The sequence below is a fragment of the Bolinopsis microptera genome, chromosome 9 (genome assembly GCF_026151205.1).
Source record: "Bolinopsis microptera isolate Bmic1 chromosome 9, MBARI_Bmic_1.0, whole genome shotgun sequence".
Classification (NCBI taxonomy): domain Eukaryota; kingdom Metazoa; phylum Ctenophora; class Tentaculata; order Lobata; family Bolinopsidae; genus Bolinopsis; species Bolinopsis microptera.
Genome location: NC_087080.1, coordinates 14831882 through 14847091, shown reverse-complemented (window position 1 = coordinate 14847091; position 15210 = coordinate 14831882). Strand labels below are relative to the sequence as shown.

The window sequence follows — 15210 nt, the reverse complement described above, 5'->3', positions numbered from 1 at the left end:
TAGGGCGTTTCGTATCCAATCATTAAACCATATTCGGTATATCTACTAATGTGCTCGATAAACTGAAACTAACCTTGCTCTCTCATAATAGCGTGTTTATGCCTGCCTTTCGTTGCTCGACATGTCTGTCGACATACAGGTGATGCTTAAGGTCTCTAAATTCCACCACAGCCTTCCCGAGATGTTTTTGCCCTAAATTTGTTTCCCATGAACTTATTTCCCTCTTCTGGTTCCCCTTCATTTCAGACTGGTCCGGTCGAGGCAAAAGGAGATCCATATGAGATCTAATTGGAGAAACTTTTACTAGACAGATTTCATTTTTCATGAAACGGAGGTTATTTTCAGGGTTGGGGAGAAGAAAGAATAATTAAGTAAATCTAATTCTCGGTATAATGAAGGAGGTGCGTAATCCATAAAGGATGTTCGGTACTTTCCAAATGTATCCCTGGTTGAAGATCAGCGCTTATGTGCGTTAAAGATCAATTGCTTCAATTTTTGATCTGTGTCAACTGTTTTCAGGTTCGATTTACCAGAAAAGGAACTTTTGAGCAATCATGTCATAAAACCCAAGCACTGCCGTCACTCACCTTCCACAAAAAGATTCCAATACTTTTCGTTTTACTCTCTAAGCAGCTTAGTAAGCTATCTAGGAGGAACACAATTAAAACCATCACCACTCCCAGCACTCTCTTTTTCAATGAAACTCCCTCCCGTGATTGCATCACCTCATTTCCTAAGTAGGTCCCTCAATAAAGTCTGATCTGGTGGTCGTGTACAGGAAATTATGTTGCACAAGGTTAAGACTTAATCTCAGCCAGGCCGGGGCTACACCGCAAATTGCAAGGGTAGCTCAATTTCTTGATTAAACGTGTTCAGTGCTGCTCAATCTCATATTTAATCGGGGAGCACGGGGGAGCCGTACACAAGGCCAGAGGTTATTCTGTTTGATGAATCGGACACAAGCCATATGATCTATAATACAGTTCAATGTAATACACATACTTTTAAATGCCGACTGTTATTTGATATTCTTCAGCATTCATATTTTATTTGAACACATTTACGGTCCTCCTGTGCGAAAATTACAATATATTTATGATTTAGATGCCGAGTTTCACGGCTCATTTTGTTGACGTTATCTTATAAATATAATTCGTCATAATATGTCGGATATCAAACTGTTGTAAATGAGAGGAATTACATGTACATCACATTTGCACATCTTTTTACGCCCGAACCCTGCAGGGCTTCCGCTTTCATATTTTAAGAACCCACAAAGCTTTTTAGTGCTACTTTAACGTCATTTTCTTCTGATGCTCAGTTCATCCAGGGATATCTTTGGACACGATTTCGTCTACGAAATTTGACTTGACATACCGCTTACATGTCTACTGTGACTTCTCATCGACTTTATTTTACTCTCTTTTTATCCGGTCCCGCCTAAAACTCCTTGGAAGCAGCTTCTGCAGAACGCCACGCCCTTCATCTCAAATCTAAGTCACTCCTGCGTTTTGCCCACCATTTCAGTTTTGCTAGCACTACCCTTCGAAGTTCAAATAACCGCCCACAGATGAAACCGGTTTTACATTCAGCGCTTCTGGAAACGGTCAGTACCCTTTGCATCGGCATTGGTCTGAAAAGTTAAGTTATTTTGGCGTGAAATGGTGTGCGCCTAAGGCGAGGTCACAGTCTTGGCTTACTCAATACCCGTACAGGACAGCGAGCTTCGTAGTTTACTCGGACCTGTTAGATTACGGCTGGCCCAAATTTTAACCTATCAAAGTTTAGTTACTCGAAAGCCCAAAAGCTACCTCAAATTGTGTCCGTGTAAATATGGTCTGGGAATCTCTCACTTGTAAAACAAAAGGCTGGAAGTAACCACACCCCACACCCTACACCCTACACCCCACACCCCACACCCTACACCCCACACCCTACACCTCACACCCTACACCCTACACCCCACACCCTACACCCTACACCCTACACCCCAAACCCCACATCCTACACCTCACACCCCACACCATACACCCCACACCCCACTCAGTACACCCCACATCCCACACCCCACACCCTACACCCCACACCCTACACCCACACCCCACATCCTACACCCCACACCCTACACCCCACACCCCACACCCCACATCCTACACCCTACACCTCACACCCTACACCCCACACCCTACACCCCACACCCCACATCCCACATCCTACACCCTACACCTCACACCCCATACCCTACACCCTACACCCTACACCCCACACCCTACTCAGTACAGTCTAGGGTGTCTTCAGCAGGCGTGTGTGAGACTGATGACAGCTGATGAGAGTATTGAGGGCTAGCAAATGGTGGTTTTACCTGTCGGCACTCCATCAAGTCAGAGAGAGAGAGAGAGAGAGAGGTAGAGAGAGTGGCAGAGGGAGGCAGAGAGAGAGAGAGAGTACATCGTAGGGTGACTCTTTTGCGCTTTTGTTTTACTGTACCTCGCTTTCTCTAATTCTACATTATACGTCTTCTTCTTAAAGAAGAATGAAGCATTCTGAAATGACTATTTTATCCTATTTTATTCATGGGCGTAGTTATTGTTGATCAGTGGTTCTAATTCAAGAGTTAGTTATCTAGGCTGTACATGATGGCATAATGTGGCTATCTGGTCGCCCTCTTTGGTGGTCCCCCGCTGCTGGTTCCTTGCCTTTCAGACATGTTTCACCAACCAGCCAGTTGGTTGGCTAGACTTGCTCTTTGACTGATGTTTCCTTCGTAATAATGGCTTCCGTCCTTTCATCCTTTACTGAGCGAATCTGGATACTAGCGTATAGCCCGACTTGTTCTTACGCCTTTTCATGATATCTACATTGTCTTTCTTCGCAGTTTCTACCTCGTAGCTCTTTACTAGTACAAAACGTACACTTTTTACAAAACGTGCACTTTTTACAAAACGTGCACTTTTTCATGGAATTTAATCCTATTATTGTTCCTTTAAATTGTCTTGGCCGACAGTTGGGAAATAATCTTTAGGTGCTGTTGCTGTTAGATAGTACCCTATGATATCATTTACTTATCCAACTTGTGTTCTAACCTCTTACTTAACTGTTGATTGATGCTTAAGTTTTTGCGTAGAGAAAATAACTTGTCATCGCCTACAATTTGTGCTGCTCATGTCCAGGGCACGATATGATGTTATCGATTTTCAAAACACATCGTGGTGACCAGTGAATGATTTGAAATCTCAGTTTTTGTGTTTTGTAACACGTATAAAAGTAATGTGCCATGCTCGTACAAAAATGGTCCGTTATCAAGGAACACTACCATACACTTCTACAACTCAATAAGCGGAGCTTGATTGGATGGCAGTCAACATCTGTGGATTACAACTGGTATCCTGTGTTACAGAGTCGAGTTACCACTTACCAGAATATCTCATCTCTGATATACTGTCATGAGTTTTAGAAAAGCTGACTGACCGTGCAAATTGTGTACTTCTGAAAAATGTTCTCCAGTTAATTTCAGCTAATGTTGATTGGAGATACGGGTTGATATGTGCTAACTGACACTAATTTGACTCAATTATATGTTGTCCTGAAGTTGTCAGGTGCTAGTTATTAAGTACAGAACTGAAGTGTACTATTTAGCTTTCACTAGTGTAGCTTTACCGCGCCTTTTCAAATATAGTTTTTCCGTTGAGTTCAGGTTTGATGGCTCCCTCTCTGTCTCAACACAGATTTGCTCTCTGTCATCCCAAATGATGTAAAACTTTGACTAAAATGATGACCAAACACCAGAGCTAACACATTGCTCCGAATTTTGGCCCTGTTTGTTTGAGTATTTCTTTATTCTTACACTAAACATTAAATGGCCTACTGCTGCTGTTACACCTTCCAACAAAGTTTTGTCTGAAGACAGTTCCACCTTCCAGCAAAGTTGTGACTGAGAACAGTTACACTTTCCAGCAAAGTTTTGTCTGAAGACAGTTCCACTTTCCAGCAAAATTTTGATTGAAGACAGTTCCACCTTCCAGCAAAGTTGTGACTGAAGACAGTTCCACTTTCCAGCAAAGTTTTGTCTGAAGACAGTTCCACCTTCCAGCAAAGTTGTGACTGAAGACAGTTCCACTTTCCAGCAAAGTTTTGTCTGAAGACAGTTCCACTTTCCAGCAAAGTTTTGACTGAAGACAGTTCCACTTTCCAGCAAAGTTGTGACTGAGAACAGTTCCACTTTCCAGCAAAATTTTGACTGAAGACAGTTCCACCTTCCAGCAAAGATGTGACTGAAGACAGTTCCACTTTCCAGCAAAGATGTGACTGAAGACAGTTCCACTTTCCAGCAAAGTTTTGACTGAAGACAGTTCCACTTTCCAGCAAAGTTGTGACTGAGAACAGTTCCACTTTCCAGCAAAGTTTTGACTGAAGACAGTTCCACTTTCCAGCAAAGTTTTGTCTGAAGACAGTTCCACTTTCCAGCAAAGTTTTGACTGAAGACAGTTCCACTTTCCAGCAAAGTTTTGACTGAAGACAGTTCCACTTTCCAGCAAAGTTTTGTCTGAAGACAGTTCCACCTTCCAGCAAAGTTTTGACTGAAAACAGTTCCACCTTCCAGCAAAGTTTTGTCTGAAGACAGTTCCACTTTCCAGCAAAGTTGTGACTGAGAACAGTTCCACTTTCCAGCAAAGTTGTGACTGAGAACAGTTCTACTTTCCAGCAAAGTTTTGTCTGAGAACAGTTCCACTTTCCAGCAAAGTTGTGACTGAGAACAGTTACACTTTCAGCAAAATTTTGTCTGAAGACAGTTCCACTTCCAGCAAAGTTTTTGTCTGAAACAGTTCCACTTTCCTGACAACAATTTTGGACTGAGACAGGCTCCACCCTTCTCAGCCATCCGTTGTCCGATTCAAACATTAACTTTCTATCCCCAACTTTTTGAAATTCCACCTTCAGCAATGTTGTTATTCTGTGTGCAGTTCACTCTCCCACAAAGTATTTGGGGGCTTCGAGAACTAGTTCCACTTATTCAGCAATATGTTATTATTTTTGACCTGGTTGACTGTTCACGTGTTCAGCAATGTGTTCTGTGATGAGGGACCAAGTTGCCACTTTCTGAGCATTTTTGACTGATGAGCGGTGTCCACTTTCAGCACGGAATTGACGTGAAGACAGTTCCACTTACCACAAGATGTGACTAAGATCATTCATTATTTCAGCAAGTTTATTGTGATCAGTTTAATCTTCAAGCAAGTTTGTGACGAGAACATGTTACACTTTTCACAAAGTTTTGACTGAATTGGTTTGTACGTCCATAGTTTTTGTCTGTAAGTGTCTCCATACATTTCAGCAAAGTTTTGAGTCTAAGAAAATTCACTTTACACACAAATTTGACGAAACAGTTGCAATTGCCAGCAAAGTTTAGTCTGAGGTCTGTTCCACCTCCGCAAGAGTTTTTTAGATTGTAAACTAGCACGTAAAAGTTTCTGTTAACGCGATTCCTGGCCAGAAATTTAACTGAGGAAACGATTCTCAATTTAAAAGTTGTGAAATGAGAAATTTAAATTTCACAGGACAAAGTGGAATGATCAAAGAATGTTTCATTTCCAGCAAAGTTTTGACTGAAGTCAGTTCCACTTTCCAGCAAAGTTGTGACTGAGAACAGTTCCACTTTCCAGCAAAGTTTTGTCTGAAGACAGTTCCACTTTCCAGCAAAGTTGTGACTGAGAACAGTTCCACTTTCCAGCAAAGTTATGACTGGAGACAGTTCTACCTTCCAGCAAAGTTTTAACTGAAGACAGTTCCACTTTCCAGCAAAGTTTTGACTGAACACAGTTCCACTTTCCAGCAAAGTTTTGACTGAAGACAGTTCCACTTTCCAGCAAAGTTGTGACTGAGAACAGTTCCACCTTCCAGCAAAGTTTTGACTGAAGACAGTTCCACCTTCCAGCAAAGTTATGACTGAAGACAGTTCCACCTTCCAGCAAAGTTTTGACTGAAGACAGTTCCACTTTCCAGCAAAGTTATGACTGAAGACAGTTCCACTTTCCAGCAAACTTATGACTGAAGACAGTTCCACTTTCCAGCAAAGTTTTGTCTGAAGACAGTTCCACCTTCCAGCAAAGTTTTGACTGAAGACAGTTCCACTTTCCAGCAAAGTTTTGACTGAAGATAGTTCCACTTTCCAGCAAAGTTTTGACTGAAGACAGTTCCACCTTCCAGCAAAGTTTTGTCTGAAGACAGTTCCACCTTCCAGCAAAGTTTTGACTGAAGACAGTTCCACTTTCCAGCAAAGTTTTGACTGAAGACAGTTCCACTTTCCAGCAAAGTTATGACTGAAGACAGTTCCACTTTCCAGCAAAGTTATGACTGGAGACAGTTCCACCTTCCAGCAAAGTTTTGACTGAAGATAGTTCCACTTTCCAGCAAAGTTTTGACTGAAGACAGTTCCACTTTCCAGCAAAGTTATGACTGAAGACAGTTCCACTTTCCAGCAAAGTTATGACTGGAGACAGTTCCACCTTCCAGCAAAGTTTTGACTGAAGACAGTTCCACCTTCCAGCAAAGTTTTGTCTGAAGACAGTTCCACTTTCCAGCAAAGTTTTGACTGAACACAGTTCCACTTTCCAGCAAAGTTTTGACTGAAGACAGTTCCACCTTCCAGCAAAGTTTTGTCTGAAGACAGTTCCACCTTCCAGCAAAGTTTTGACCCAAAGCTGATCCATCTCCTCTGACACCCGACCCTCGGTAGGTGGTCACGGTGTCAGGTTACAAGGCTCTCTCCCTTCTTCGCCTCATCTCCCTCGACTCTTTGTCCGATTCTACACATAACCGCTTCCTCATATCCCCTACTTTTTGAAATGTACACTTCTTCGCCGTACCCCCCTTTTGTTATGTTCCCCTTCTCAGTGCTCTGCTAGTTATACCTCCACGTGTAACGTACTAGTGTGCGGGGGTTCTTTCAGATGTATAATGCTCGAGTGTAGCCTTATTAGATATTATTGGTTGCAGCGTTCATACTTTAATTTACTCTGGGTTTGGACGGTGGTGTACGTGGTGGTTGCATGTGTTTGCTGCTGCTGATGAGGATGACGTCATAGCTCGTGACGTCATTTTCTGACGTCATTTTCTGTCATGTGATGACGCGGTTGTGACACTATTGTTGTGCAGGCACCGGAATACGTGCAGCTGCTCTTCTCACCATATACCCCTTCAATATTTGTAACTTTACGTGTCATTCTTTTATTATCTTCATCATGTTGTATATTGTGATATTTTAATCTTAACCAATGATTTCGTGAGTATGCAGGTAGAAATTTGTTACATTCATTTGTTACAATTATTGCATTGTGATAGTGTCCTGAATTTTGGTTTGTAACGTCATTTTTTATTTTCCGTTAGTGGTCTCTCTTATTACTATTGGTTGCAGTAGAGAGTGGGGCTTGTGATGTCTAAGGTATAAGTACTTTTAACACTACTATATAACAAATAATTTTAGTGCTATGTAATCTGGCAGTAACGTTGTAAAGGACTTTGAGGGGGGTCTGTAGTCCCCCCGCATAGTATGTTTGTGTTTCACTGATTTGTAAACTGAAGACGTAAATAAGTACTGTTAACGCGATATCCTGGCCGAGGAAATTATAAAAACAAAATGAATCGCGGAAATAACGAATATTCGTATATATTAAACAGATGTAAAAAACTAATGTTAAAATTTAAATGTTGCAGTCGAGAGACAGAAAACCGTCAGGAAAATGCACTCAAAGAAAATGTTTCATTTTCCAGCATCGAAATAAGATGGAGTCTAATGAACATATGTGTGCTGGGTGGAATCCATAGTAATGACGACTGAAACTAAGTGGGACTTGGGTTTAGGGCAGAGCTGTAGTCGAATGACAACCCGAAAATAGGGAAAAACTTATTAAACCTGTGAGAAGTTTCAATATCAATTTTCCTCTTGGCTTAAGACCATTTTACAGCCGATGTTAAACTGCCGATTACATCTATGTTTTTTTAAACGAGAAAATTGTTCTTGGCGGTTAAACATAAGTTTGACGTTAAAGTTTGTGATCGTGGTTGTTTTTATTTTGTAGGTCTTGATTTGTTTTTAGCCTGGTGTCCCTACAGATACAGTGTTAACAATGAAGTTGCAGTCAGTTTTAATTTGTTGCGGCTTCCTTTACGTCTAATATAAAGTATCACAGTCAGTGGTTGAGAACGAAAGCCATTATTCCTGACTTGGTAAAATGTCCGATTTTTAAATGAAAGCTAGATGGTTATCGACTTGGTCTTATATGGACTCAGAGAATACGAAAAGCGTTTCAATGTAAAAACCAAATGGAAGAGCAAACGTATGTGACTAGCATCAAACGACGGGCAGCTAAAAATGACGTTGGTGGCGGAAACCGACGGCGCAATGGCAGCGTCAATTAGGCCCAGCATATATCATGACCTACCTAATTAGGTTTAATTCAGAGGATAGAGCCGCTTCAATAGGTTTGTACAGCTAGCACTAGCAGATCCCTCACGACACTGTGATCACCGATACTGGCTATCACCGTCGTAAAATAATCAACCAAAATAGTTAACAGCCCATCACCGGTATATTTTAGTGCTTCATATCGATGGGGCCCAGTAGGTTCTGATATCTTAATGGATCGGATCGGCTGGTTCTTAGGTTATAATATCCATTTCCTATTCCTAATATAACAGGAAGTGCATGCTTTTGTGTTGAAGTACCGACCTTTGCTTGATTTTAATTGCCAGTAATTTGATATGATAATATGTCGTTAGCTGCCCTTTCATTAAATCATTACTCATTTTGATTTGACGTTGCTAAGAAATTGTTATCTCATTGCTTGGATTCCGCAGATCCTGTATTGAAGGTGTCCATCAAGGATTAAACAAGATGATGTAGTCATAACTTTATAAGTCTTCCTAACACACGTGCGAATATGAAATGGTGGTGTTAGATTCCCACCTTTAGAAAATATCCTTGTTATTTATACTCTACAACCTAAATTAAGCATTTATTTTAAACTTACTGCCCGAAGTAAGTGTACAAAAACCAAGTTTCCATACCTTACTCGGGATTATTATGACCGGGATAAAGTGGTGGGTTTAGGATAATTTCGCCATATTTTTCCCGAACCACATTTTCACCGGTCGTTAATAAACCCGCCGACTCAGCTTTTAGGGTTCCCAAGGGGTATGGGTGCTCATATTTTAATCGTTGTCTTATATTCACTAAAGAAGACTATTGGGACACTTGTTGTAGGTTTTTCGACTTCATTTGGCTAAAATTGCAAAAAATTCACCTTTTTGCCCAATTCTTGTCATATATCCTTATTGTCAAATTTGATTTAAATAGGCCAATTTTTAATTTCTTAGGTATTGACTAGCTCTACATAATGAAATAGGACTCAAAGTAAAAGTAACAGTTAAATTAAAACTTGAATTAATTAAAACTGATGAAAGGGATGATCCAGATGAAGATAACGAAGATGATTACAACTTATTGGAAGACTAAACAGCTCTCCCTTTATCTTAATATCGATCTGGTTGTTACGCTTCAAATGTTAAAAATTATTTTCCATCTAGTTTGATTAACCACGAGTCATTATTTCTGTCTACTTTGAACAATTATTGATAATTCGACTTGTTTCACAAGTTTTAGCAATGCGAAAATTTCTAAACTTGCTTATCTCTAATAAGGAAATTTACATCTGAGACAAAATTTTTGAATCTAAAATTGAAAGGTTGGACACCAGTAAAATGGCGACCGGGAAAATGTGGTGGGTTTTGAGCAATTTCGCCATATTTTTCCCGAACCATATTTTAACCGGTCGTTAATAAACCCGTCGTAATAATCCCGAGTAAGGTATGTTATAGTTTATAGTTAGTGCTAATAGGTATGCTATATGACCGATCAAATGTTGAACTCCAGAATTGCAAATACCGCGGAGAGATGGAACTTTCTAGGTGTCCTGGAGGGTTGCGATCCCCACTAAACTCAACCTCCCCTCTCTTCATTGTCGATCATCAAATTGCGTACTTATATAAAATATTCCTACACATAGAACACATTACATATATTGGCTGAGGAGCTCCTGATTCGCTTGATCAAATGAAGAACCTCCAATTATTCCAAATAAGGCATGGCAATAATAATATGCTTCCCCAGTAACTCGAGTGACCTTGCTCTCACTAGCGATCTTTTGATTGCTTTTGGGTTGCGATAGAGCTGCCGCCGTTGCTCTATCAATCACTGTAATCTACTGTGAACAGTCTCTTTTATGTTCTGATACGGTGCCGTTCCGGCTTCCTGGTTGCATGTTTTTGGGGCTTGTTGTGCAGATAAGAGTGTTGTTGTTTAAGTGGTTCTGTGTTGGCCTTCCACGCTCTTTTTGGTCCCTACGTTTGTATTTTTGTGCTTGATTTGAACTAGCCCAAAGTTTGTAATGTTTGTAACACAACTGATTGTTTTTAATTTACCTTTATGTTGTATTAGCAGATTGATGTGGTTTTTGATAATTTATCTTAGCGTGCTTACATTATGTAAAATATCTTTATATAATATTTATATATTATCAGTATATTTATATAATATGTTAATATTATCATATTGATAGATTTATTAATATATTAATATGCGTGGCTCAACATATTCAATGATACTGCAAACATTAAATATAAGCGTTGCTGATAATCGTCAATCAATTTCTAATTTCAGTCGGATGCTAAATTAGAGCTATTATTATTGATACACTTAAGTAAGGTGAAACAATTAAATCGTAAAACAAAACCGAGTGATCGTGTAACTACTAACTTATTCTATCACATACCGGTATATCGGGTAGGAATTGAGAGTAATTCTACTTCCTTACCTTACAGATTTTAAAACTCAAGCTATTGTCTCCTTAGTGTAACCTTGTTGTTTTATCACCTTTATTACTTTTGTATGTCTAACTTGGCTCGGTGACTTTGAATAGAAATCTGATATCTACGAGTATATTTTACTGAATATTACAGCTCTGCACTCGGTGTGTGAGTGCTGCACTCGGTGTGTGAGTGCTACACTCGGCGTGTGAGTGCTGCAATTGGTATGTGAGTGCTGCACTCGGCGTTTGAGTGCTGCAATTGGTATGTGAGTGCTGCACTTGTTGTGTGAGTGCTGCACTAGGTGTGTGAGTGCTGCACTTGTTGTGTGAGTGCTGCACTCGGCGTGTGAGTGCTGCACTCGGCGTGTGAGCGCTGCACTTGTTGTGAGTGATGCACTCGGTGTGTGAGTGCTGCAATTGGTATGTGAGTTCTGCACTTGGTGTGTGAGTGCTGCAATTGGTATGTGAACTGTGAGTGCTGCATTCGGTGTGTGAGTGCTGCACTTGTTGTGTGAGTGCTGCACTCGGTGTGTTAGTGCTGCACTCGGTGTGTGAGTGCTGCACTCTGTGTTTGAGTGCTGCACTTGGTGTGTGAGTGCTGCAATTGGTATGTGAGTGCTGCACTTGTTGTGTGAGTGCTGCACTTGTTGTGTGAGTGCTGCACTTGGTGTGTGAGTGCTGCACTTGGTGTGTGAGTGCTGCACTTGGTGTGTGAGAGCTGCACTTGGTGTGTGAGTGCTGCAATTGGTATGTGAGTTCTGCACTCGGTGTGTGAGTGCTGTACTCGGTGTGTGAGTGCTGCACTCGGTGTGTGGGTGCTGCACTTGGTGTGTGAGTGCTGCACTCGGTTTGTGAGTGCTGCACTCGGCGTGTGAGTGATTCACTCGGTTTGTGAGTGCTGCACTTGGTGTGTGAGTGATTCACTCGGTGTGTGAGTGATTCACTCGGTTTGTGAGTGCTGCACTTGGTGTGTGAGTGCTGCAATTGGTATGTGAGTTCTGCACTCGGTGTGTGAGTGCTGTGCTCGGTGTGTGAGTGCTGCACTCGGTGTGTGAGTGCTGCACTTGGTGTGTGAGTGCTGCACTCGGTTTGTGAGTGTTGCACTCGGCGTGTGAGTGCTCCACTTGGTGTGAGTGATTCACTCGGTGTGTGAGTGCTGCAATTGGTATGTGAGTGCTGCACTTGTTGTGTGAGTGCTGCACTAGGTGTGTGAGTGCTGCACTCGGTGTGTGAGTGCCATGCTGTGCGGTGGTGTGTCGCCATTTGTGTGGACTAATTCTAGCTAATATGTAACTCTGTTTTACACGGTCTTGTTGCTACCACCTGGTTTACCTAGATATATACTGTAGTCTACCGCTCTACCTACTTTTAATTCTGCCTAATTTCTCTCTTTCAACGCCGTGCTAGTGTATCTCTCAATACCAAGTCTTCTTCATCTGTTACCCCTATGTTTAGATTTGAAATCCCCTCTTCTCCCTTTATAACCCCCCCCCCCCCTCCTCTTCAAACCCACCTATTTGGGGATATGTTTCTCATTTACCACAGCACAGGTGTATCTAAACTTATTTCACACCTTATGTCGATCAAGGATGTGACGTGGAACTCATCTCATCTCATGTCTCTGCAGTCTGATGCGTTTTTATCACACGTGTCTTGTTGTGATGAAATTGTGTCGTTTTCTGTTTCAGGTTCTGTTACAAAATCTGTTCTCAGTTTAAACTTGCAATTTTTTTTCCATTTGGAATTTATTGTCAATCGTAGTGTGGTATATATCAATAAATCTTCCTATGATTACTATATGATATAATTAAAGTTTTATTTTTTTCTGAATAGATTTTTTTTGAGATGATTTAGTTGTTTGTTGCTGGATATTTTCACCTCACCCTTTAGAACCACTCTGACATGGTTAGTACCTGACAATTGTGTGATCAGTTGCTAACCATATGGGCGGTATACAAGCACATTATTTCAATTTATTTAATTTATATTGTATTTGAATTGATGCAAGCTTAGAGATTTCAACTGTTTCGTGATTTTTGTAATGATTTGGCGATAAAAATTCAAAGCATTAAATCAGAAGTTTGACTTCGTGATGATTTTCCGAATTTTTCCCATATTCATTTTTAACCGTTCTCAAAATTTAAGGAATTTACTTGAAATTAAAAGTTACTTAAATTTACTTAATAAAAAATTAAAATTGGATAAAAAAATTAAAATTGAAGTTGCTCCCCAGTCTGCAAGGATATCTGGGTCTAGTAAGCAACTTTAGCAAAATATGATCCCAGCGGTGGACTAGTAGAGACTAAATGTGAGGTGTGGGTACACGTGGGCTACACGTGCGCTACACGTGCGCTACACGTGGGCTACACGTGGGCTACACGTGGGGTACACACTGCACGTAAAGTTTGTGTTGAGGTGGTTACTACTCTCTAACCGCGCAAAACTACAGGACTATCCAGAGAATCACTACTAATCGCTCTGCTATCCAACACCAAGAAATGTTTTAAACTAGTGTAACGACTTCTCTCCCCTCTCTCAAAAACAATAGTCTCTCATTTATACAAGCTTGTCCTCTAAACCCCACATATATTAGCACTCAACATATTCACAACCATTATATTCACCCAGTCCAGCTCCATATTATGTAACAATAACATTTATAGGTCACATTGTTTCTCGTTTAGATATGTTTACCTTTCAGATGACGGCTTTTGAGAGGTGTTTGTGAAATATATGTCATTAGGTGAGTCCCTCTCTCTCTCTCTCGAGCCCCTGCCTTCAATGTACTCACATATACTTACTACTTAGATACGTGCAGCTGGTGCGTTATTATAATGCTGTCTCTTATTCTGAGACCACGTTAGTCTCAGATTAATTCGGTGGCTGCTTCACGCTCCTCAGACTACACCGAGCTTCGATATTTGATGATGGTGGTGATTGTTCTATGGTTTATTCTATGCTAGCTACGAGATAGGAGTTGAAAAGTCTTTAGTTATCGTTCTATTTCTATATTAGTCCGGAAGAAGAAACGTTCAAAATCCACTTTATCAGATAAGCTTCTCATTATTTCGTTGTGCCAGTAACTAGGTGATGATTGTTTTGCAATGCATAATATAAATTATCCTTGAAAAGCTAAGTTAAATAAACAGATTCGCGGAAATTATTCAGCAGTGAAACGGTTAACCATGGCTCACAATTTACACCGAGAATGGCTGTTTACAAAGCCACACTTATAAGTGGCGATTACATGATTTGGAGTGGCGTGAGACGCTACTAGGACAGTATAATGTACCAGTGGATCTATGAGTTGTGCAACGAGCGGTGCTTGTTTTCATGACAGTTTTGTCTCTCTGCTTTTAATTCATCTTAATAATGTCTGACAACAACAATTTTCAACTGTTCACGTTTCCGGTGGTATCTGATGTTTTTCTGACATCTAATTTGGGTAAAATCGTTGTGCATTTAACGCTGCCGTGGCTGAGAAGTCAGAGAGAATATATGGATTTTGAATAGGTTATTGAGCTGAAATTGACGATTTGAACTCGTATGGCCTGAATTGTACAATTAAAAAAGTAAACGAGATGTCGAGACTGAACAGGATGCCGCACTGGCTTTTATCCTATCAACATTGTTCTCCCTGCTCATAATTGCAACTATTTTCCTTGTTGTAACTTGACCTATAATTTAGTCTAGGTAACTTAGCTCTGGTATCATACCTTACTTAGCTAAAACTGTTTCTTGGGCTGCTACGACGTATTGTTATATACAACTTAAAGTTGGGCTTTGTTAGCTGCGCCAAACAATTACAGAGGATTATATCCCATGTGTGTAACTACATAATGGAGACCAGTCGTTCATTTCAGAAAATTGCGGCCGCACATTTTCTGCTGTGTACTGCTATTTTCATCTCGCACTACTCCCAACTTAGGAGAATATGCCACTCTGTGGTTCCTAATCGATCATTAATCGGACAATTAAGAGAAAACCGGCGGAGAAGAGAAGTGCTCGGCCAGCTTCACCGGTTGTTGCAGCTGCACGTTCTGTGGTCGTCCTGCCGTGTGTTTGGGCCGTCTTTACTTCCGCTGCAAAATATATCCTTGTGTTTGACTAATGGAAGAGTCGGAGGAGAGGGAGAAGTTAGAGGGACGGGGGGACGCGAATGTGTTTGATGCCCTGTGTAATCATATCTGTTTGTACTGCTGGCAATTCATGGTAAGAGTGTCCTTTTTAGCTCATAAACTTATAAACTTAATTATTATTAAGTTAATGATAATATCGTCATAATTCATATTCACTGTAGTAGTCGCACAATCTCAATAAGGTTTCATTCATATTCCCGAAATGGATG

General features: G+C 40.7%; 1 protein-coding gene across 9 annotated transcripts in view; it reads left to right on the top strand.

The window, feature by feature from the left end:
• The window catches only part of LOC134821461 (uncharacterized), a 90554-nt gene that overhangs the window by 34127 nt on the left and 41217 nt on the right, over positions 1–15210 (top strand). The gene's annotated exons all lie outside the window — the stretch shown is intronic.